The sequence below is a fragment of the Canis lupus genome, chromosome 3 (assembly GCF_011100685.1).
Source record: "Canis lupus familiaris isolate Mischka breed German Shepherd chromosome 3, alternate assembly UU_Cfam_GSD_1.0, whole genome shotgun sequence".
NCBI lineage: Eukaryota > Metazoa > Chordata > Mammalia > Carnivora > Canidae > Canis > Canis lupus.
Window position 1 is genome coordinate 12775819 of NC_049224.1, and position 23970 is coordinate 12799788.

A 23970-nucleotide genomic window follows, 5' to 3' on the forward strand; every position below is an offset into this window, starting at 1 on the left:
TTCAGATTAACACCTCTGCAGAATTTTAATCTTTCAGAAACAGAATACATTGACCCCTCTGCTGTAATTTATTACACATTAGAGGTATAAACTTTGAGTATATGTATACAATATCAAATTAAATGTATCAAACCTGGGGAAATCACTCTTGTTATAGGTAATCTATGAAGACTGTACTTCCAACCTATTTTAGAAAATCTTACTTTGGATTCTTAGCATTAAATTGTAATGTGACAATGATTATTACCCTTGCTCTAATAGGATTTATTTATATTAAAAGAAAAGACCCAAAAAATTAAAAAATAAAAGAAGGGATCCATCAGAAACAGGAAACTTTCTAAAATCTCTTAAATCCACATATATATGCTATCTATAAACCAAAAGCAAAGAATGACCTAGCTGACATGTTTCAGTTTTAAATAACATAAGCCCATGTGGTAATAATCTAAGAAAACTGAAGACATTTCTTTTCATCCTTCTATGAACTGGTGCTCCTCAATGTTGTCTGTGGATCAGTGTCAATCTACAAACTGCTGTCTGTGACAAGACACATGTGTATGATTAGTATTTAAAAACTTTCGTAGCAGTTTATCAGTAATTTTATGTCTATCAAATTCAATCATTTAAAAAATGGAACTTATAGATTGTATGTCTTTTTTTCATTGTTTTCCAGTAATTTATATTTTCAAATGCTACAAAACTTCTGCAACAGATTAACAATTAAAAAACAAAACAAAACAAAAAACCTCAATTCTTCACTCAGGTAATAAGGAGGAAATGGGTCGGATTGTTACTATAATGGCAATCCAGGTCAATATGAAGTTCTCAACTATGATGGCAGTAGAAGTGAAAAGAAGGCAATGATTACAAGTCATGTTAAAAAGGGAGAATACCCAGGAACTGATGCTCCCTTGGGCCAGGCAGGTCTGTAAGATGGAGTGATAGAGGGATCTATATCTATTCTCAGCATACATTCTGGCTTGGATAACTGGAAGAAAGAATGCCATTCATTGAGATTAAGAGTATAGGTTTTCAAATTCTCTTTGTCTTTTTTGTTGTTTTTTTTTTTTTAGGGGGGTGGTGGCTGTAAGAAGAAGAGTAATGAGAATGGAGTCAGGGGATGGCATTTGTTATTTAATATATGTCAGACAGCCAGGTGGAGATGTTTGACTAACAGCTTATTACAGAGTTAAAGACCTAACTTTAGAAAGAAGTTCAAATCCTGCCTCTTGGACTTACTGCATGATCTCAAATGGGTTACCAGACAACCCTGCACTTCAATTTCCTTACCTATAAATGTGGAAAACCTAACTATTTTATAGGATTGCTTGAAGATTAGGTTACGTGGATCTGGACTCAACACAGGCACCTGCATGGAAGATTCAGATTTCAGAATCACCTGGGTATGTATACAAAATGAAAATCATGCAGACAAGCGAAAAGAGGTAAGAGTCAGAGAGCATCAGCACTGAAGAGGTGGGCAGAGGAAGACCGGCAGAATTAGAAGGAACATTACTAAAGGTAGGAAAACTAGGACAATAGCATCCCAGAAAACAAAGGAAGTTTTCATGAAGGAAGAGACTTTTATGAAGGAAGGTCACTTCAGGTGCATGGTAGGAATGAGAACCTAACATCAACAGTCCAAAGAATGGAAAATTAACATGGAAGGCAAGAGCTGCAGGCTATTCTTTCAAGGTACATAGTTACATGTCAAGGGAAAAAAAAAAAAAAACACATAACATAGGGCCAAACTAAAAGAAAGTATGGCACAGAGAAGAGTTAAGTCCTTCTTTAAATTTGTTTGTGTGCGTTTAAGATGGGAACAACTTTAAGAATGCAGGAAAAGTAAAGAATGACAAAATGTGGAGGTGAAGAAATAGACCAGAGCAAATGTTGGAATAATATCCCAGAGGGGCAGGAAGACCTCACACAAACTCCAGGAGAGAGATTTACCTTGGGAAGTAGGCACTTCTCTGAACTTGGGAGACAGAAAGTGAAGGTAGAAAAGCAGCATATATAAGAGCATGAAAAGCTGAGGAGGTGAAGAGCAGAGAGTCTCCATGTTTTCTATAACAGAGGAATCAAGGCTAACTGCCCAAAGGCAGTTGTGGGAAAGGCACAGGTGGCTTAAAGAGAAAAATGGAGTACAGGAGCAAAGGACCAGGGAAGGATGACCCAAGGACAAAGCATGGCTGAGAAGTTCAGTACATCCAGCAGATTTTGTCATACTACCAGTCTCCATAAATGCCTTTAGCAGTGCTTACCAACCCAAGTCTAAAAGAAGAAAGAGCATGTTATGTGTATTTTATCACAATTAAAAAATGAAAAAATTAATGCCAAAAAATGTTTAGAGTAGAGAAAGCAGATGGGATAATTCAGGGTTAAATATGTAGAGAGGATGTGGTGAAAAGTTAAGGGGAAAATGCATAGAAGGTGCTGGCAAGAGAGAAAGTGATTAACGGGTTGAATTTAGAAAACACAACAAAAGTAAAGCTATGGCAAAAAACATAGTGAGCAACTTGAATTAAAACAAGAAAACTTCTCACGATTTTAATCCCTTTAAACTACCATTACATTTTCTGAGAAAATGAAATGAAATGGGGTATATTTTCAAACCAACAAGCCAGAATAACTTTGAAAGAATAGGCCTAATTTCAACAAGGGTTTTTGGGCAGATCCAAAATGGTTATATTCAATTTGGTAATACAGCAACTTGCTTGCTTGCTTGATTTTAAGATTCTATTTATTTATTCATGAGGGACACACAGAGAGAGGCACAGACACAGGCAGAAAAAGAAGAAGGCTCCATGCAGGGCACCTGATGCGGTACTCGATCCCGGAACTCCAGGATCACGCCCTGGGCCGAACGAAGGCAGACACTCAATTGCTGAGCTACCCAGGCGTCCCAACTTGCTAGATTTAAATTGGACCAACAGTAAAGAATTATGCTTCTTTTGAGGCCTCTCAGATATATTTAAACAGAGCTAAAAGCTTCAAGCTTTTTTTATATCTTCTAGATCATTTCCAAATGGAAACTATAAAATTTCTGAAGTGATGGATACTTATCAAACAAGGTAATTATTTCCCCAATAAGCAATCCTCTGCAATCAAAAAGAGGTTTCATCTTTTAAAAATTTAAGCTTAAAAAGGAAATAAAACAACTAGAATTTAGAACAAAAACAGTGATTTTTCTGTATAGCCCTGATCTGATAAAACAATACCCCATTCCTCCTCAAGGGACACACTCAGAAAGTCTATTGATTACAATGCTTCTGTTAAGTTATGAGTTTAAGAAACATCATTTTCTCACCAGAATCTGAAGAGTAGTTACTAACAGGAGAAGTTTTAAAGATGTTCTCAAAAGCCTCTTTCTCTAATACACCCTGTTTGCTTACAAACACTGCTTGCAATGTATCAGCAGTGTCATAAAATACTAATGCAGAAAAGTCCTATATGCATTCCTACTTTTACATAGTGCTGTTTCAAAAAGCCCATTTAATTTTCCAATTGACAGGTCCAGGGTCACAACCTAGGATGCATGATCCAAGTAAAGGTCTTTCTTCTGTTCCCTTTTCCCACTTTGCCTCTCTTATGACTAGAGCGCTAGGATAGTCATGAATGGAAGAATAGAGGTGGGAGGAAGGAAGACCAAAGAGAAATGGTCAGTTCATAAGCACCATAAGCTCACTTTATTTCATTCTAGGAGAGACCAAGATTTATTTTTCCCTTTCAACTTACCTATAAAGTTCACTCCAACACATTATAAAAAAGGGAGACCTCCACTTCCAATATGACACTGTAATTGATACCAGACTTTTCTTCCTCTTGTAAACAACTATTAAACTGGACAAAATGATGCAACTATTTTTAGCTACTGGATAAATGAACAATAATGTGAGCCTACATTTGCTTGGTTCTCTGCCTTGGGACAACTTTCTAATTGTAGTATAGTGAGTTAGAGTCCTAGTAGAGCATGGCCGGACACTGGAGAGGGCAGGACTGTGCCGAGTAGGGACCACAGAAGTTTGTATAAGGGTTCCCTGAGAGTCCTTAACCAATGCTGGGTGTAACTACATAAGGCTTACAAAAGAGCGGCTGTAATAAGGTCAAGCAACAGAGGGAAACATTGCCAATCTAATCCAGCCTGAATAAAGAGAACTCATGACCAATCTGCATATCAATTTGAAATGCTAGAAAGGCTTCACTTTAAGGGAAAAAGTACACCCTAGAAGAAGACCAACTCTAGACCACATTAACAAAGTCTAAAACCAAGCCCTAACAAAATTCACAAGGCAAAAAGAATCTGGCGGAAGAGTTGTGCTAAGTTAGGGGAGCCAGAAAAAAACCCTTGAGCTTTCCACAGATATTCTCCCGGCAAACCATAAAGCCTAAAAAACCTGTATTGGGACATCAGCCAGTAACTAAACTGCTACTAAAAAACAAAACAAAACAAAACACTCTACAAATTTTTTTTTAAATTGGCATATCTTCAATATGTCAACACTGCCCAAAACATAATAAAAACATTACTAGACATTGAACAAAACAAGAAATGTGACCCATAAGAAAAAATAAGTCATTAGAAACTGACTTTAAATTGGCCCAAATATTGAATTTAGTAAAAACTTCAGAGCTGCTATTTGAAATATGTCTTAAATAAAGTAAAATGTTTTTAAACAACAATAAGAAAGGAAAATACATAAACAGATGAAACTCTCAGTAAGGAAACTGAAACTACACAACACAATCAAATGGGAGGGGGAAAAAGGAAATTCTAGGGTTGAAAGGTTCAATAATTAAAATGAAAAACTCACTGAATAGACTTAATAGGAGATTGGAGATGGCAGAAGGAAGAGTCCATGAACTTGGCAGATCACTAGCAATCACCAATTTGAGGAACAAAGAAAAAAATAAGATCAAAGAAAAATTAATACAGTATCAGAAATTTGAGACTGTCTAACACATATGTAACAAGAGCCCCAAAAGACTCTAAAAATAAAGCAGAAAAATATCTGAAGGCACAAAAGTTAAAATTGTATTAAGTTTGCTGAAAACACTATTACCAGATCCAAAAAGCTCATCAAACTCTAAAAACTATAGATAAAAGAAAATCATATCTAGCTACATCATGGTCAAAGTGCTGAAAACCAAAGAGAAAGTCTTTTAAAAAGCCTAAAAACAATATGTTACATACAGGAGGAAAAATAATACAAAGAACACTAACTTCATCATAACAATGGGGGCCAGAAGATGACAGAACAACATTTTTAAGGGGCTGTAAGAAAAAAAAAAAACCTGTCAACTCAGAATTCTATAACCAGTGAAAATATCCCTCAAAAAATGAGATAAAGATCTTCTAAAATAAAAGCTGACAGAATTAATCCCAAGCAGTTGTGCACTACAAGATCCTATAAAGAAGGTTCTCTAGGCGGGAGGGAAATGATACCAGACAAACTGAAATCTGCAAGAAGGAAAGAATATCAGAAATGATGAGTAAGTTGTTAAAAATAAAAGTTTATGGTCTTTATTCTTCTCAAAATTTCATTAAAAAGCTGTATATTAAAACTATCTTAAAGATAGTATGTAAGCAGTTTTTAACATATATAGAATATGTATGTTATATAATAAAAAATATGACAACAAGAGCACAAAGAATAGAGAGAGTGGATAAGAGGAATTAAGTTATATTTGTGAAGTGAGAAGGGGAAATGGAAGTATCCAGTGAAAAGTAGGAGATGTAAAGAAGAGAGAGAAACAGGTATAAGTGTTAAATGATATAATATTCACAATAAACAGACTTTAATGAGTTAAAGATGCAAATTTTAACCCTAGAGTAATCGATAGAAGTTGTAATTTAAAAGATGGATAGCTAAAAAGCCAGTAAAGAAAATAAAATTAATTTTAAAATACTCAATTAACCCATAAGGGGGTATTAAAAAAGAAACAGAAACAAAAATAAAAGGGACAAATAAAAACAATGGCAAAGTGGTAGATTTAAACACAACCACATAAATAATTTCATTAACTGTACATGGATTAAGCATTCCAACTAAAGGACAGAGATTGTCACACTGGATTTAAAAAAGCAAGACTCAACTACACATTGTTTATAAAAGATAACTTTTAAATTTAAGAACACAAATAGGTTAACAAGTTACAATAAAATTTTATTATGATAAAATAAATTCATCAGAATAAGATACCAAGCTTAAGTATGTATGTATCTAAAAAAGGAGCTTCAAAATTAAAAACAAAATGGCAAAACTCAAGACATAGAAACATCACAATCATAACTGGAGAGTCTATCATCTTTCTCTTCAAAATTGATTGAACAAGGAAAAAAGAAAAGAGTAAAGCCAAGGATATCTAAACAACACCATCATCTAATTTGACTGAAAAGACATTTATAGAACATTACACTGAACAACTGAAGAATACATATACTGGGCCATCAAACGAATCTCAATGAACTTTAAAAGACCGAAAGAGTTTTTTAGAGACTATGTTCCCTAGCCACAATAGAAATAATTTTTAAAAACCAGTAATAATAATCTAGACAATATATGGAAAGCAGAAAATTTCTAAATAATTCACAAGCCAAATAATAAACCACAGGAATTTTAAAATATCTGAAATAAATAATAAATTTTAAAAAATAAATTTATTGCTTTAAATGCCTATGTTAGAAAGAGGTTCAAAATTAGTGATATAAGTTTCCACCCTAGGAAAGCAAAAAGAATAGTATATTAAGCCTAAGAGAAGAAATAATAAAGAACAGAGTGGAAATCAAAGAAATAGAAAGCTGAAACAACAGAAATTTTTAAAGCAAAAAATGCTGGAGGGCAGGAAAGTAGTATTACTGGCTCTTAATCATATTCTCCTAGGAATTGGCCTTAAAAATCAACGTTATGTCAGGTCCTCATGGATCTCCAAGACCAGTTTTTCACTTCTCAAAAGTCTAGTTAGGTTCATGTAAGAGACAAATAAGAACTGGGTCCTGGGCTAGGGACAGAAATTCTCTTTCACAAGCCCCACAGCTTTATATCTGTACCTCTTCCAAGAGTGTCTGGTAAATATATAGCCAGGGATAATGCTACTAGCTACATCCATATGTTCCCCCCTCCTCTTAAAATAAAAAGCTAGAATTCCTTTTGTAAGTTTTTTTGTAATTTTTTTTTTGTAAATTTAAAAGGAATTGGAGCAGTACTTAAAGAAAACCTCTTATAAAATCTCTTCAATGGTTATAAAAAAAAAGCATTCTTATGCAAAAAGAAAACCAAAAAAACAACCTGTACTTAACTCATTTATTTCTGAATTTAGATTTCTGTATATTGTTTTATTAAAAAGAGAAATCTTTTTTAAAACTGTTTAAGAGAAACCATACATTTAACAGAAAACTCAAGATCACATGTGTAAACTAAAGTAAAAGCATAAACTGTTACTTATACAGCTCCTACACCAAAAATTCAAGGACAGGAAAAGGCTGCAAAGTGTTTAGATTCTGCTTTTTTTGACACCACATTCGCAAGTTTCCAAAAAAGAATGGGCAACACAAAGGCAAAAGGAAAAATGTCTTTCAGTGTCCATTTAAAATTTTAACTGAGTACTTCTCAATAAGACAAAGCAAAAGCAAAAGCCAAAAAAAAAAAAAAAAAAAAAAAAAAAAAGCCTCATTTTTAAGCATTTGATTTAAAGTGCTACTTTATTTAGGGTAAATCACAAATCTGAGGTTCATTCTGTAGAAATACAACCATCCTGCAGTATAGCACAGGTTTACAGTTTTGTGAAACCCACCTCCAGGACCAGCAGCTTTGTTCTAAACCTCAGGGAGCCAGTGGCTAAACCTATATTTAAACTAAGTCATTCCTCAGCTCCGCGCCACGCTTCAACAAATCCTTAAACACATACAACCACGTACAGTGCCTGTGCTGCCTCTGACTGGTGTGCAAGGCCATCATGTGTAACATACGTCTCAGTTTCTCGCAAGCCTGGGCTTTCGTGGCCACTTCACCGCTGCACCCTGAGCCCAGCCTCCTCACCTTCCTCAGCCCACAGGACTTGCTTTTCTCACTCTTCAGTACACTAGTCCAATATAAGCTTTTCAAATCCCTAGTTTCTTTCACCTTTTCAAAATCAATTCAACTATTACTGGAACAAGTGTGCTACTGTGACCCATCCCCCTCCTCTCCCTAAAACAGCACACCATAAAAATTAAGACGCCTGTTTTCTCAGGATGAGAAGGTTAGAAGGACTGCAATAAAGAAATGCTTCAATGGGCCCTTAAGAAAATAACCCAGTGAGACTTTCACAGTAAATACCTTTTTCCCCTATGGTAACTCCTGAGACAATCTAGGAAAAGCAATTTGATTTATAGTAAACTTGACCTTATCTAGTCATCACTCACAAGAATCCTGCCAGCTTGATTGTTTATCCAATACAGGCTTTCTTCTATGGTAGCCACTGTCCACAGAGTTGTGTTTATAATTAGACTGTGCAGTGTTAATTATGCTGGCCGCCCTGCCAATGTTCTACGGAGCCTACAGGGAGAGATCAAAACAATCATTCCCGAATCATGAGTCACCTCACTCTTTCCACACTACAAACCCCTGGCAGCCTCTCAAATCTGTCAAATGATAGTTGTGCACACGACATGCTCATACAGCCTTTCACATTTAGGATGAAATATGAAGTTCCAAAACCTGCTCTGTACATTTTTCTAAAATTTTTCCACATTTTAATTCTGGAACTCCTTGCTTATTACAGAATTATATAATTTGAAGGTGAGAAGGTTTAGAAAAATTTCAAGGCCTGGTTTAGCCAATAAAGAAGGGAAGTTCTGCATAGGTAAACTATAATTATAGATTCTGCTTCACACTGAAACAGTCTTCTAGGGAGGGGCAATTATCTCATTCATCACCATATCCCTGGTGCCCTGCAGGGAAAATAGCTATAATAAATGTTGAAATGAAAGTAGCAACACCCAACATATTAAAATTAAGTATTAATTAATGAAAATTACCTCCATGTCCACTCACAGATTCTCCAAGGGCTAAATCTCCAAGGCTTACTAAAGTTTGGAATAAGATAGAATTAACAAGCTAGCTATGAGGTTAAGAAGGTCCTCCTAACATCTATTGTGGGGTTGGGTCCCAAATCAGCAGGGCTTAGTAGTACTTCAGTGATTATGGGCTTTGAATCACTCCGTATCATTTCTTCTGGACACTTGACTATTCTTACTTCTTACTTACTTCTTAGTACTCTTCCCTCAGAGCCAGTGTGAAATTTAAATCAATTATGCTTTAGGAGGCATAAAGCATAGTGCTGAGGAACCTGTGGATTTTGGTTCTGGCTCCACCACTTAGTGTGTTGTTGGGACCTCAGTTTTCTTACAGGTAAAAAGGAAATAATGACTGCCCAATCTGCTTAGATAATCATAGACATCAAATAAGATAAATGGGTCATAACACTTTGCAAACTATGAAGTGCTACATTAAATGTTATTTGCTAATATATTAAATAATTATGGTAGGAGCATCAAAATCATAGCAAATAAACACATCTTTTACTTTTCAACTACACACACAGCACTTCCCTTTAAAATGCATTGGTACAATCCATCCCCCCCCCCCCCCTTTTACTATAAAAGATGATGCTTAAATGTCACCTACAGCACACATCAGTAAAAAAAATTCATAAAATAGATAAAGTCTAGAAACCCAATCTGTCTTCTGTGCCACAAATACCAAATGATAACATAAGCAACAATTCTGGCCTCTTGTCGTTTAAGATCAGCAACAGCAACGCCCATAAAGGATTTCAGTGTGGAAGACGGTAACTTGAGATAATTCTGTTTTGCAGAGATTTTAATACACAGGTTTTACATTTGAAGTCATGTGACTTTTGAGATATTTGCCAAATGGCTGCCTTGATTGTAAATACACTACAACTCTTCCCAAAATATCTCTAGGGATTAAGTGTATCTAAAGGCCATGCTCATTTACTATAATTGCATTTACACAATAAAACCCAGATAACCAATGACAGCTACACTTTATAAGAAGGCAATTTAAATTTATATAATGCTCACATTTTCTGATTAAAATAACCTGAAGGGCAGTATTACAAAGCTATCAATTTTACATTACCAAACTAAAACACTGTCAATAAACTTTTCACTATCTTCAAATTCTACACCACATTTTATTCCCTGAGCCTAATCACATCTGTTATTTTCTGTGCAATTTTGTAGTCAACAATAAGCAAAAATCAACATTTTAGTGCAGGAGGAAAGAAGCAAATAATATGAACTTGTTTGTTTTACGTTGTAGCTATGAAGCACATAATTTTAAATATCTATCAAGGAGAACATTTAAGATGAAAAGGAAGCATTCTACTAGAGAAGGCCAATGATCAAAGAGTATCAAATACAAACAAGGGCTACAGCACATAATCTGGACATGAAATGCTTCAAATATAGAATTTCACATAAAGGATCAAGGAGGGGCGGGGTGCCTGGGTGGCTCAGTGGTTGAGCCTCTGCCTTTGGCTCAGGTGGTGATCCAGAGGTCCTGGGATCAAGTCCCATATCAGGCTCCCTGCAGGGAGCCTGCTTCTTCCTCTGCCTACGTCTCTGCCTCTTTTTCTATGTCTCTCATGTATAAATAAATAAAATCTTTAAAAAAAAAAAAGGATCTAGGAGAAAGGGACAAATAAACACCTGTAGTTTAATACAAACCTTAACTGCAATACAAGAATTAAAAAATAAGAGTAATTTCCTTTAGTAAAGGAAGAAAATTTTCTACCTCAACAAATTAGGCATGCTTTTAACTTATGTCCACTTAAACCTCTAAATCAGCCAATGTTCTCCATTCCCCTCAAAAGACATTTTCTGACACCAAGTGCCCACTGATGCCAAAAGCGCTACTATCTAGAAGGTCCAAACACTTATGTCCCCACCAGAGCAGCTGTGTTCTTGCCAAGGATTAGTTGTTCTCCAGTCAATACATGCTAGTTAAAATTATGATTGTAGTTACATAAGTATTTCATTAAATGTAAAAAAAAAAAAAAGGAGGAAAACTGTTTCTGTGAAAGCTGAGTATGCAGCAGAAAGACCCTACAAAAGCAAGTCTCCCAAGTAACACAGCTGCCAAATTAAGTGTTACCAAGAAAAAACAAAAAGATTGGGGAAACAGGGCCCTACAGCAGAATGTTTGCTCCCAGGCTTCAAAGTGTCTAAGTTCTCAAACCACTTGAAAAAAAAAAAAAGAAAAGAAGAACCTGGAAATTATAGATGCATCATGGGCAGCAGAGAAGAACACAAAACTCTAATCAGTGGGTCCACATGCAAAATAAAAGCTTCAGTCCATAAGACAATATTAGTAACTAAATTTACACATTTTGACTTGAAATACTAGAGCAAAGTATTTTTCTTTATGACTTCCATTTTTAACTAGTTTTTCAAAGTTATTCATTATATTTGAGATCACATTAAAGGGAAACTGATCTAAATCTAAGGTTTACCCTAACAGTTCATCCTGACAATCAAGGGCACGCACACATCTAAGTTCCCCCAAACACAAATCATAATGTATACATCTACTCATGAATGTCTAAAGAATAATTTTACTACAACACTTAAGAACTTTACTCTGTAGTTACACTTGCTGATGAGTTTAAACCACAAGATGTTTAAAATCATGTCTCATTAATACATGTCAAAACTTAAAACGTATTCTTTGACTAAGTAACTCCAGAAGAGAAATACATCCTATGAGTAAATGCAGAAAGATGTATGTATAAGAATGTTTACAGCAGTCTTATTTACACAGTAAGAAAAAGGAAACAATCTAAGTATGAAACTATTGGGGCTAGATATATTCATACCTAATAAAATATCAGAAATAAAAATTAATTATATCATAAAATTTACTGCTATCTAAAACATGGAAAGTTGTGCAAAATATAGTATTAGGTGGCAATTTACAGAATTTTAAATAAATATTCATCCAGTTGGACGCACCGTAAATAAAAATGTTAATACTAGTTATTTCTGGGAGTTATGGGTATATTGAGCATTTTTATTATCTATACTTTCTACTTTTTATCTGTATAAAAACAGGAAACCTCCCTCAAATTTATACAGACCATGCTTTAATCTGTGGAGATCTAAAGTTAACGAATTGATGAAAAATTATCAACACTGTTGCAGTGTCTTAGAAATGGCCCTGGATGGTGCAGGAAACCTGGGAGAGCAGGACAGAACTTGCTATTAACCTCCCATGGGACCTCTTATTAAGAAGCGGAGTCTGTATCTCCACCCCTTGAATATAATGGCCTTAAAACTTGCTTCCATTAATGGTACTGCATAAGTGACACTGTAAAATTTCTAATCCTAGCTTTAAGAGGCCCCGTCCCTTTCATTATTTCTCTTGTACTGACCGGAAAGCCCCATAAAAATAAATCTGAGCTAGTCTCCCTGTGGATGAGGAACCGTGCTGGAAAGACAGGCCCAGCCAACAGGCAGCACCAATGGCCAGATACGCCAATTAAGCTATTTTAAATCTTCCAGCTCCAAATTAAGCTGTTAAATCAAGTGACCTCAGGCAAGACCAGTGGAAGAAACATCCAGCTGAGCCCAGTACAAACTGATGACCTACAAAATTGTGAGCAAATAAAATGGTTATTATTTTAAGCCTTAAGTTGTGTCGTTTGTTAGTTACACAGCAATAGATAAATTATTTATCCATCATCCACACAGTAGCTATTAATATTGTGGTGTACAATTCTTACAGATTCATTTATTCCCTAAGACAAAACTGAGGTTACACTGTACATACTAGTTCTATGATTCTATAGCATCTTGGAAATGGGAACACAAGCAGGGCCTCATGGTCAGACTTCAACTCTGACCCTTTAGAATAGAATACCCAATATTCAGAACGTACAGCATTCTTCAAATGAAAACTGTGCAACTGTGGGCTTTTCCTCCAAAGCCCAAGAGCCTTGAAATACATGACATCTTTATCCCTCATCAACAGATATGTGGATGCTCTTTCTGCCTGGGGTCCTAGTACAGGACTAGGTCAGACAATGAAAAAAGTTAACACCAAGTTCATTATCAAAATCCCCTTCTTGGGATCCCTGGGTGGCGCAGCGATTTGGTGCCTGCCTTTGGCCCAGGGCACGATCCTGGAGACCAGGATCGAATCCCACATCGGGCTCCCGGTGCATGGAGCCTGCTTCTCCCTCTGCCTATGTCTCTGCCTCTCTCTCTCTCTCTCTGTGACTATCATAAATAAATAAAAAAAATAAAAATTAAAAAAAAAATCCCCTTCTTAATTCCACCACCAATAATTATGATGATCAAAATCAACATTCACTAAGGGCTTTAGCATGTGCTAACAATGAGCCAGGCACAGCAGAGTAGTTAAGAATGACTCTCAAACCAGACTGGAAAAAAAAAAAAACAAAAACAAAAAAAAAACAGACTGGTCACTTCCTGTGTAACCCGGAGCAAGTTATTTCATCTTTCCAAATTCAGTCTGTTCATTTGTAAAATAGACATAATAATAGTACCTATCTCATTGAGTTTTGAGAATTAAATAGTATAAGTGTAAAGCATTTAGAACAGAGCGTTAGTAAAGTGCCACACTGTAAAGTACTAAATAATTATTAGCTTTTGGTATTATTAATCAGCATTTTACATACGTCATCTCATTTAATTTAATCCCCACAACATTTTATAGATGAAGAAGTGAGAATCAGAGAGGCTAAATAACTTGCTGGTAAGTGGCATGGCCAAATTTCAAACCTACATTTTTCTGACTGTAGTAACTAAACCCTTCTAGATCGTGTGCCAGGACTTAAAATAGCTCCGGGAATGTCAAACCAAGTCCCACGTGCCAGAGAAAAGTCCTATGTCTTTGCAGCCTCTGGATCTGGTTGGGGCGGTCACAGAGCCACCTCTATTCTAGGTCAGAGCTGAAGAACTACAAAGAGATTGATACAACTACCACCATGTGTCAGACACTGAACACGATGGTTCGCACAACTCTCTCCACCAGGAATTTAGTAGGTATTCAAAAGTGCTGTTTGATTTTCCCAATTACATTCCCTGTTATAACTTCATCACGGGCAGTAAACTGAACTTTCTACCACTCGTTAGGATTATGAAATTATCCAAATATAACACTCATTTTACTGAAACTTTTTTTTTGATGTCTTAGAAAACTAGAAACTTTTTATGCTACCCTCTAAACCCATTATATTTTATAATTAATTTTTGTTCAGTTATTCAGTTGGTTAGGAAATATTAATGAAATCAAGACTTCATTTTTTAATTTTTAAATTTTAACTTTCCTACAAGGAAGATGGAAGTGAAACGATGAGTGAATGTAACCTACCAAACTGCTCGGCTAAGTTTAGTTCTACCCAAATTCAGCTCAATGATTTTGAAAACAACCACTTTCTCAGACTTACAGGAAATGGTTAAGCAACCTCAGATAAGTCATTTGTTCTTGTGCCATGGTAGACAAGTTTTTTTTTTTTTAAATGAGTCCATTTCAGATAATAGAACTTCATAATGTTGTAAAGCACTCATCTATCTAAATAGCAAGTATATAAGATGCTAGAGTTATTACTTTATTCTATTCTTTTTCCTATGAAAGAGCAAAGAACTATAATGTTTTTTTAAAAATGAGTTTTTACATTTCATAGTAAAATGAATTCTTAAGACTTTAAGGCCAAACCAGAAAAAGAAAAATGAACACATTACAATGAACAAACAGGTTGACAGTTCAAGACTGAGCAACATGGTTCCATCCTGATCTCAGACAAAACAGAGACGAAATATGATTGAAAAAATTGTATTTTTAGGGAAATTTCTCATGTTGTAATATAGCTGATTTTTTGAAAACTATGCACTGTCTCCTTCTACCCTTTAGTACTAGGTGAATCCTAGAACTGGAAAACATGATACTTGGGACAGCAGAGTCTGCATAATCATAAATGTAGGAGTTTTCTGGCTAAGAGATGAAACTTTACTAATTTTTAAAATTTGTTTTTTAATGCAAATGTTTCTAACACATTTTATTACTTTCCCATCTTCTTACAAAGACTGGTCTCAACACAGTCATCATAGGGAAAAAATAATTGCACTGCTCTTTGTTGGGACACAGAACTCACCGTCCTAACTGATAAAAGAATAGTAATATAGGAAATGACACCCCATACCTAAAACACCAAATTGGCCAACTTGCTTAAAAAACATTTCAGTTAGCAACTTAAAAGTTTACAGCAAATCATACTGTGTGGGATTTTTTTTTAAGTTTTACTTTAGATTTCTTCACTGAACCCACTGTAGCTGTTTACTCCAGCTATTTATAAGTTCAACTGAAGGTCAATTTTGATTATGATCCACATATCAGACAATAAATATTTCTTATAGGTAAACAAATTATTTGAAGAATCCCCAGAAAAGAGTGAGGAAAAAAATGAACAGTGCCACAGAGACCTGTAAGAAAGTAGCAAAAGAACTAACATATAATTGTATGTAATTGTATGTAATTGGGAGTCCCAGAATGACAGGAAAAAAACAGAGACAGAAAAATTATCAAGAAACAATGGCCCAAAACTTTGCAAATATGGTGAAAGATATATACTTATAAATTCAAGAAGTTCAATGAATCTTGGGGGGGGCAGGGGGGGGAGTAAAGTCCAAAGACAACCAAACCACGACCCAAACAACCAAACTGCTAATGACCAAAAGTAAAGAAAAAGTTGAAACCAGCTAGAAAAAAAGTGATATATCATATATAGGGTAACACTGGTTCAAATTACGACAAGTTTTTTTGGTTTTGGTTTTCTTTTCAAAGAAAACTCTATCTCCATCCTCATTCCTAGGCAGTCACTGACCTGTTTCCTGTTACTACAGATTAGTTTATTTTCTACTTTTATAGAATTTTATTAAAGATTTTATTTATTTGACAGAGAGTGAGAGAGAACATAGCAGGGGGAGTGGCAGAAGGAGAGGGAGGAGCAGGTGCCGGACGGTGGGGCTCGAACTCATGACCCAGAGATCACAAGCTGCAAGCTCTGTGTAGAGCCAGGTAGGCATCCCACCACAGGTTTCTTAACAGAAAACTACGGAAGCCAGAAAATGATAGAATAACACCTTTATTGTTTTTATGTACATGGAACAATTATTATATGTGGTTGTGTAATATATATAGTAACTGTATTAATATATATTGCACATTTGTGCAACCTTTTTTTTAATACTTTTGTGTAAACATGTATCCAGAATACATAAACAACCCTTATCACTCAAAAACCGGGCAAAAAGATTTAAACAGCCATATTTCACACACACAAAAAAGCCAAAAAAATATGAAAATATGTTCAACATCAGCAGTCACCACGGAAATGAAATTAAAACCACACTGAGATACCACTATGCACACATTAGATTGGTCGAAATTTTAAAAATTAATCATACCAAATATTGGCAAGGACATAGAGAATAAGCACTCTCACTCCTAATGGAAATGTGAATTGGTAAAACCAGTTTGGAAAACAGATGGCAGTTTCTTAAAAAGTTAAAACACAGCTACCTGATGATCCTATCAATCATTTCTTAGGTATTTACCTAAGACAAACAAAAACAAAGGACTACACAAAGACCTGTATTTGAATGTTCACAACAGCTTTATAATAACTCAAAATTGGAAACAAATGTCCATTAAGAGGTGAACCAACGAATGATGGTATATCAATACAATAAAATACGAATCAGCAATTTAAAAGAGAAAAAAGAAAAAAAGGAACTACTGGTATTACATGGATGAGTTTCAAAATAAATTATACTGAGTGAAAAAAAAAATACAGGCCAAAAAAAAAAAAACGGTACATGATTCCATTTATACAAAATCTATATAATTCTATTTATATATAATTCTATAAAGTAGGGACACCTAGATGGCTTAGCCAGTTAAGCATCTACCTTTGGATCAGGTCATGATCTCAGGGTCCTCAGGATGGAGGGAGGGATAAATTGTAAAGCTTTTTTGTTTTGTTTGACTTTACGTTTAAAAAATGTAACACCAAGAATCAGGAATATGCAACACTTTGGTACTCTTGATTTTCATTATAAAAAGGTCAATTTGAGAGGTTTATTTGAACAATAACTACACAATCACCCACCAGACTTCATGACTTTGTAACAAAACTACTTTTTGTCCACTCACACAGAGGAAGTGTAAAAGGTCTCCTGTTTAAAAGTATTCCTGACACTTCTTATAAACACCAAGAGAGTTGATGGCTTTCTCTTTAATAACTATTTCAAAGTACTTTGAATGGATGTGTTAGCACACGTGAGTATATCACCTATTTTTCTAGAACTCTAGCTCAGCTGGCTCAACTTTTGTGTACATGCCGGGATGTACATATTTACATGTGATCACAGTTTACCATAGGTCTTCTTTCCCAGGCAAGACAGTTTTAAGTAGATCAGTCCTAGTTATTCAGGCCCCAAAGAGACCAGAGAAAAAAAAGAGGGTTGACTTTAGTTCTCTTAAAGGTATAGGTCATTCTATGAGGGGGCAGGTATGGGACAAAGGGTTTTATATCATTCTGGACTCCACAGACCAAGACAAGCAGAAATCAAAAATAATTGAACTTTGGAAGCTTTTAATTCATTATAATTAAGATAAGTCTAAGATATCACTCAAGGGCTGAGAAATTAAACAATACATCCATAAAGTGTATGTTGGAGGGAGGGGGTATTGAGAAAGAGGGGAAACTTGCTAAAAAATCTTGCAAGTATAAACAGAAAAGAGATAAAAATCAATTTTTTAAAAGACAATTGAATGTTTTGTTTTTCTTTTTAAATCTGTGCCCTCCTTAGAACCATCCAGGGCTGAAATAAAATGACCTTAGAGTCCTCAAACAACCAAGGCATCTGAGGTGTGGCTCGTCAGATATGCCTGACTAGGACATTTCCTTCTCCTATGACCTAGATTTATCTTAAGACACTTGCTGCCCAATTCCATCAGCTCCACTTTCTACCTGTTTTAGAATTTTAGAATAGTTCTCAAGGCACAGCATAAGTACCCCTGAGAATCCCTGATACTCTTAGTGGCCTTCAAGGCCAAAACTGTTTTCATACCGAGCTGTTATTTGCCATTTTCACTCCCAGGCTCTCCTAAGTATACAGTGGAGTTTTCCATAGGCTACACGACACGTGATACAACAGACTGAACACAGAAGCAAATATGAAAATTCAGTTGTCTTCTAGTAAGCCAGATGTTAAAGGGATTTGCAACGGTGGAAGGTAATTGCTCTATTTTGTTTTGGAGGATAGCTATTTTTCATTCCAAAATGTCATTTCTGTTAACATGTAAAAGGTTTTTTATTGTTAGTATGGAATCTACTAACTTATTAATTTTTATCTTTTAAAAAATTTCAGTGCTAATTTCTGATGCAGTAAATATCAGAGATATAACCCATATAAACAAAACCTCTTAGGTGTTCCCAATAATTTTGAAGTGTATAAAAGGGGTCCTGATACCCTAAGATTTGAGAAGCATAACTCTTGCCTTTAAAGATAAAAAAATTCCCAAACTTTCCAGATATCATAATTTGAGCACTGCAGTTTCATTATACTGTATGAAAAAAGCATATAGAGAAACTTATTAAGAAAGAAAAATAAATATAGGTGGTCTGCATAACTTTATAGTACGGCAGGCAGGGGCAAGGGGTTCTGAATCACCCTGAATTCCTGGGTCCAGAAAAAAAGAACTGAACCATTTGTGTTCCTTTCAGCATCCTCAGGCAGAAGGAACATAGACTCTAATAATTTGCTCCTATGGAAAAACACAATTTTCTTTACCTTGAGATAAATAAACTATCCAAAACGAGGGTTCCCTATTCCCCTCAAATTCACATGTTGAAGTGTTAACCCCCAATGTGACTATACTTGTAGACAGGGCTTTTAAAGAAATAATAATGGTTAAATGAGGTCATCAGAGTGGGGCTAATAAGATTGGTGCTCTTATAAGAGAGAGAGAGAGAGACACCAGAGATCTGGGCACAGAGGAAAAGCCATGTGAGGACACAGCAAGGTGGCCAACTGCAAGCCAAGAAGGGGGCTCTTACCAGAAACCAGCCACGCTGCCACCTTGATCTTGGACTCCTAACCTCTACAACTGTAAGAAAATAATTTTTCTTTGGTTTAGGTCACTAATTAAGTCTTACAGTTTTTTGTTACAGCAGGTTGAGCTAATATACTGCCTATACCATTTCTATATAAAAACTCCATAAATATACTAAGTAAGGTATAAGATATATAAATAAGGTAAGGTATAAGGTAAGATATATAAATAAAGTAAGGTATAAGGTATATAAATATACTAAGTAAGGGAGGGAAATACAGATTTTTTTTTTAAGGGGGAAGGCAATGTTGAAAAAATGTCTTCACAGTTTATATATTATAATCTCCTTTACTTGGGTACTAGTAGTTAGTGTTGTTCTTCTCAAAATGTCATTTAATTTTTATCTTTTAACATCAGAACAGAAACATCTACATTTTTTTCTTTCCGGTTAGTGTCATGTCTAAATTCATGCTTTCATACCTCAGCTCATGTTGTAATACAGTAACTCAGACCATTAGTTATTCTGTTGTGTAAACTAATGGGGAATCCTGCCTTTCAATATCTTTGTCTAAGTGACAGCCATGAGACAGCTTCCTCTACTTTACTCTATCCATGAGGCCACTTGAATTCTTATGCATGACCAGTTCATGCCTTTTTGACCAATTCTGATAGTAGGAAATTTCTTTTTAAAAGTCCCATCTAATTGACTTGGTATTTGTTTTTGTGGCTCTCTAATGAAAGACAAAGTATCCCCAAAGGTCCCCAAAGTATCTGAACAGTTATCCCCAGACAAAGTATCCCCAAAGATCCCCAAAGTATCTGAACAGGTCAGTCAGAAGACCCACAGCACTGCAAAAAGAGAAACTGATTTAAGTGCATCATGTAGTTCTCAAATGCAAAGCAGCTCTCTAGCTATGCGATAAGCACAGAAGACGAAAGGAGAGGGAAAATATTGGGTCATTCTTTAATTTTGATTCTGAAAATGCTTCAGAGTAAGAGATTCCCTTCCACTAACCTTCATCCCCCTTCCCCTCAAACACTTTGACCATTTCTCATTTAGCACTATCTTCCCTACACAAAGCACAGGGTCTGAAACACAGCAAGAACTCAAAACACATTTCGGGGGAAAGAAAAGCTGAATGAACACTGATACGAACATTCAAAAAAAGTGATTTGGAATTACTCTATTTGCTAGAGAAAAATATATAGAAAAAGGAAAAGAGCACTGAAATTTAATTTTACTTGGGAAAAACCCACATTAAAAGAGTAAAAACATAAATGTTACTTAAAGTTTGTTTTGGAGTTGTGTAAAGTATTAGTCTCAGATAACATTTAATGTAAAGCATCTAACATGTGCGTCTAACATGTGGGGTACTATGTTGGGTGTCAACTCTGGTAGGAACCAGATATAAGACAACTGTGTTTTTCCTGTCATATGTAATTGATGGTTCTTGGCTGAACAAGCATGTACATAAACACAGAACTGAAAATGTGGTTTTCACCATTCAAAAAATGGAGTCCTAAACAAGTGGTATCTCTGCTTTCATAATATACCATTTATGCGTCCTTGGACATTCTTGGGCAGAACTGTGAACTCCAATAATTTATTCCTGTGGGAAAACGCTATCTTCCTAACATTGAGGTCTCCCAGGAACAACCCTGACTCAAGGAGAAGAATGTCTCTACTCTGTTCCAATGCAATCCACTCACATAGCCACCAAATACTTAAAAGATTATTTCTTACCTCCTTCACCTTGCTGTTTAGTCAAAATCACTAATGATTCAGAAGTTCAGAATATTATCTTTGTGAGAAAAAACAAACAACAGACCCAGAGACTTCTGGCAGGATGGAGGTAGGGAGGTGAATTGCCAAAATTCACAATAGACTCTTAGATCCAAAAAGGTGTTGCCAAGTTACATTCATTCAGCAAAAATAATAATAAAGTAAGGGTAAACAGGTACTAGAAGAAATAGAAATTCACTAGTAAAACTAGTTTCTTAAGCTTCTGTGAAAACACAAAACAGGTATGTATTGAAACACACTGTATGATAGACAGGTTTGTTTGCATTCCTGATGCCTATGAAATACAGACCTTGTTACCAGTTAAAGAAGTACCTTTATTCTATACCTTCATGTTTAACACTACCCCTTTTGGTCTTAAATTCCTAACTACTTCAACCCCACCTAAGAGACAAAATATATTTAATACCTGATTTAACACTGAAAACAAGACCTACTTGTATGAACAGCAAGGTGTTGCAAATTACACTTGCTGGAAAGAACCAGGAAAACATATGTAAACCAGAATTAAACTGAATGTAGAAATGAATAGTTCCTCTACTTAGGCAACACTTCCCTGAAAGTGTTACAAATGCATAATTCTTAATAAATATGAAATGCAAAGAATCCTCCTATACTGGCCTCTAGCCTTTAGTAAACAAATACAAGAAATATCATTTGTTTCCCAAATTTCAAAATCTCATTATGGCAGGAATATGCCCAAACCACCATGTCTTCCAGATCTCAAATGTTATTAGAAAAGGTTTTGAGTTTCTGTGCACATTTTGGTTTTTTAACAAAACTTATTAAAGAAAGCATCTTGGTAGTATCTTTAAAACAAGAGTCACAGAGCCAGTGACTGAGGAGCCTGGATTTGAATGCTGGCAGTATGAATTGCTCTTCACCATTATGCTACACTATGCAGTAGCCTTACAAAAGGGGGTAGATTCATGGGTAGATCTCTAAAATGAAAAAACAAAGTATAAAATTAAATATATTTAAGGAAAGCAATGTGGGACAGGACCTGCGCTCCTCCAAGTCTGACTGTTTTCAAAGAGAGTGTACTAATTTGTGTGCTCATACACATTTTTTTTTTATTTATTCTGCTGGAAAGTAAATTTTCCAAGGGCAGAAAGCATACTGCACTTACTTGTATTCCAGCTTTAAGAACACAACTTGGAACAAGTTAGCACATAGTGAAGGTATATTTTAATATATTTATTTGAGAGGGATATCTTTTTAAAAGCTATTATTTTCTTTAAAAGAGTTAAGTGGGGGCCTGTCAAAAACAAATTTTAAAAATACTGGTTAGCTGATACAGTTTAAAATGGTATATAAGAAGAATCCGTATTAAAATACTCCCTCTATGGTTTTTCTCTGACCCCAACTACTCACTCCCCAAAAGAAGAATGGAGCAAGGAGACGTGGGACACTAATTTTGGTTTGCAATATTTTTAGTCTTGATAAAAACAGATGCAGTAAGGCTATTAGGATGTAAGAAGAAATTAAAAAGAAAATAACAATATAAAAGAAAATAATTTAAGTACATTCGAATCTTAGTATTACCTGGTTTCAATAAAACAGACTTAAGTCCAAAGCATTCATCTCCTAAAAAACTTTTTGTACGATAAATTCAATATACATGTGTATTCCTGTATTTTTCCCTGGTTGTTAGAATGAAATTAATAAAGAACAAAGAGAAGAAGTAAAATTTACAATAATGTATAAAGTCCTGATCATAACCATTTAATTCTACTGAACAATCACCAATTCAAAAACACCGTTGATACCACAGAAGGAATACTCTAGTTAAGATTCAGGCTAGAGGACACCTAAAACACATCACATTAAGGCAGGGCAGGGCAGCACGATATTCCACGGACTAAAGAATACAAACAGTGTGGAATACTGTCATAATGACCAGAATTCACATAAAGATATGCTATTTTACTCGCTTAGAAGTTAGCTAATCTCAGTCATTCCTTGTGGGTAAAAAATAAAATTGAGCTTAATTTTTCAATTTCCTTTTCAAGGCTAAATTATTTAGCATAATGTTTATATTTATATCAAACTTGTTCTCCAAACAAATTTACAATCTTTATCAGGTATAGTATTTTTAAAAAATATTTCCTCATAACATAAGTCTCACACACCTCGACAATCCTCAGGGCACCCCTGAGAAAGACTCAGCCATAAGAAGTAATTGAAACTGATAATGATGCCTAAATATTTGTGTTCATTAATCTCTTGAGTAAATCTACAAAACTTCAAATACTTTCTAAAGAGCAAAACCTAAAATTTTATTTTTAATTCCATAAACTATTTGGATATAGTTTCAAAAGAATCTTAACCTATCGTTATTCTTTATTTAAAATGAAAAATGGCATTAGGCATAAAGAACACCTGTGAGTGATTTAAAGAGAATGCATAGCACCAAAGATCTCCAAAGAAAATATATGAGAACTCTTCAATGTATGCAGAATGCTTATGAGTTAGAAAATACCTCAACTGGTGAATAAATTTGCTAGAACTGATGTCAGAGGGATTTGGAAAAAAAAATTATTTTGCTGATAATTCTGAAATACTTTTCCCTCTGACTTATCAGACTAATAAAACACAAGGTAAATGATAATCTTGAATCTTCATAGCAAAAACTTTGCCATAAATTTACAATTTGTTGAGGGTCAGTTTGCCTATCACTAACTCATTTAAAAATGATGATAGTGACGATTATCCAAAAGTCTGGGATTGCAGCATTTTTGTCTACCAATAGTCATTGTCATTTCATTATCTGCCAAGAAAAGCTTCTATGCATGGATTCTTCAAATCTTTATCTCAATAGTGTTTCCTGAATTGGTAATTAACTAAAACAGAATTATGTACTCAACTGCAATGAACTGCACTGGAGCAAAGTTAGTGACTCTTTAGTGAACATTTGCTTATTTCTACCTAATTCAAAACACTATTATCTAATTCCCAAATCAGGCTGGACTTTCCTTTTACGTTTAATTATTTTTCTGTGTGCTTCCTCCAGATAAAAAC

The 23970-nt window shown here is 35.0% G+C and overlaps 1 protein-coding gene and 1 non-coding gene across 5 annotated transcripts in view; both read right to left on the reverse strand.

Moving 5' to 3' along the window:
• The window catches only part of LNPEP (leucyl and cystinyl aminopeptidase), a 98856-nt gene that overhangs the window by 67814 nt on the left and 7072 nt on the right, over positions 1–23970 (reverse strand). Inside the window, exon 2 of one of the 4 annotated variants that reach the window (XM_038532258.1) lies at positions 8405–8537. The exons of the other annotated variants lie outside the window; for them this stretch is intronic. The gene's annotated coding sequence lies outside the window, so the exon portion shown is untranslated. The remainder of the gene's footprint in view (positions 1–8404; positions 8538–23970) is intronic. 4 annotated transcript variants of the gene reach the window in all.
• Positions 7434–7560, reverse strand: LOC119871358. Its single transcript, XR_005357465.1, has one exon. It is a non-coding gene; the product is annotated as a small nucleolar RNA SNORA13 (small nucleolar RNA).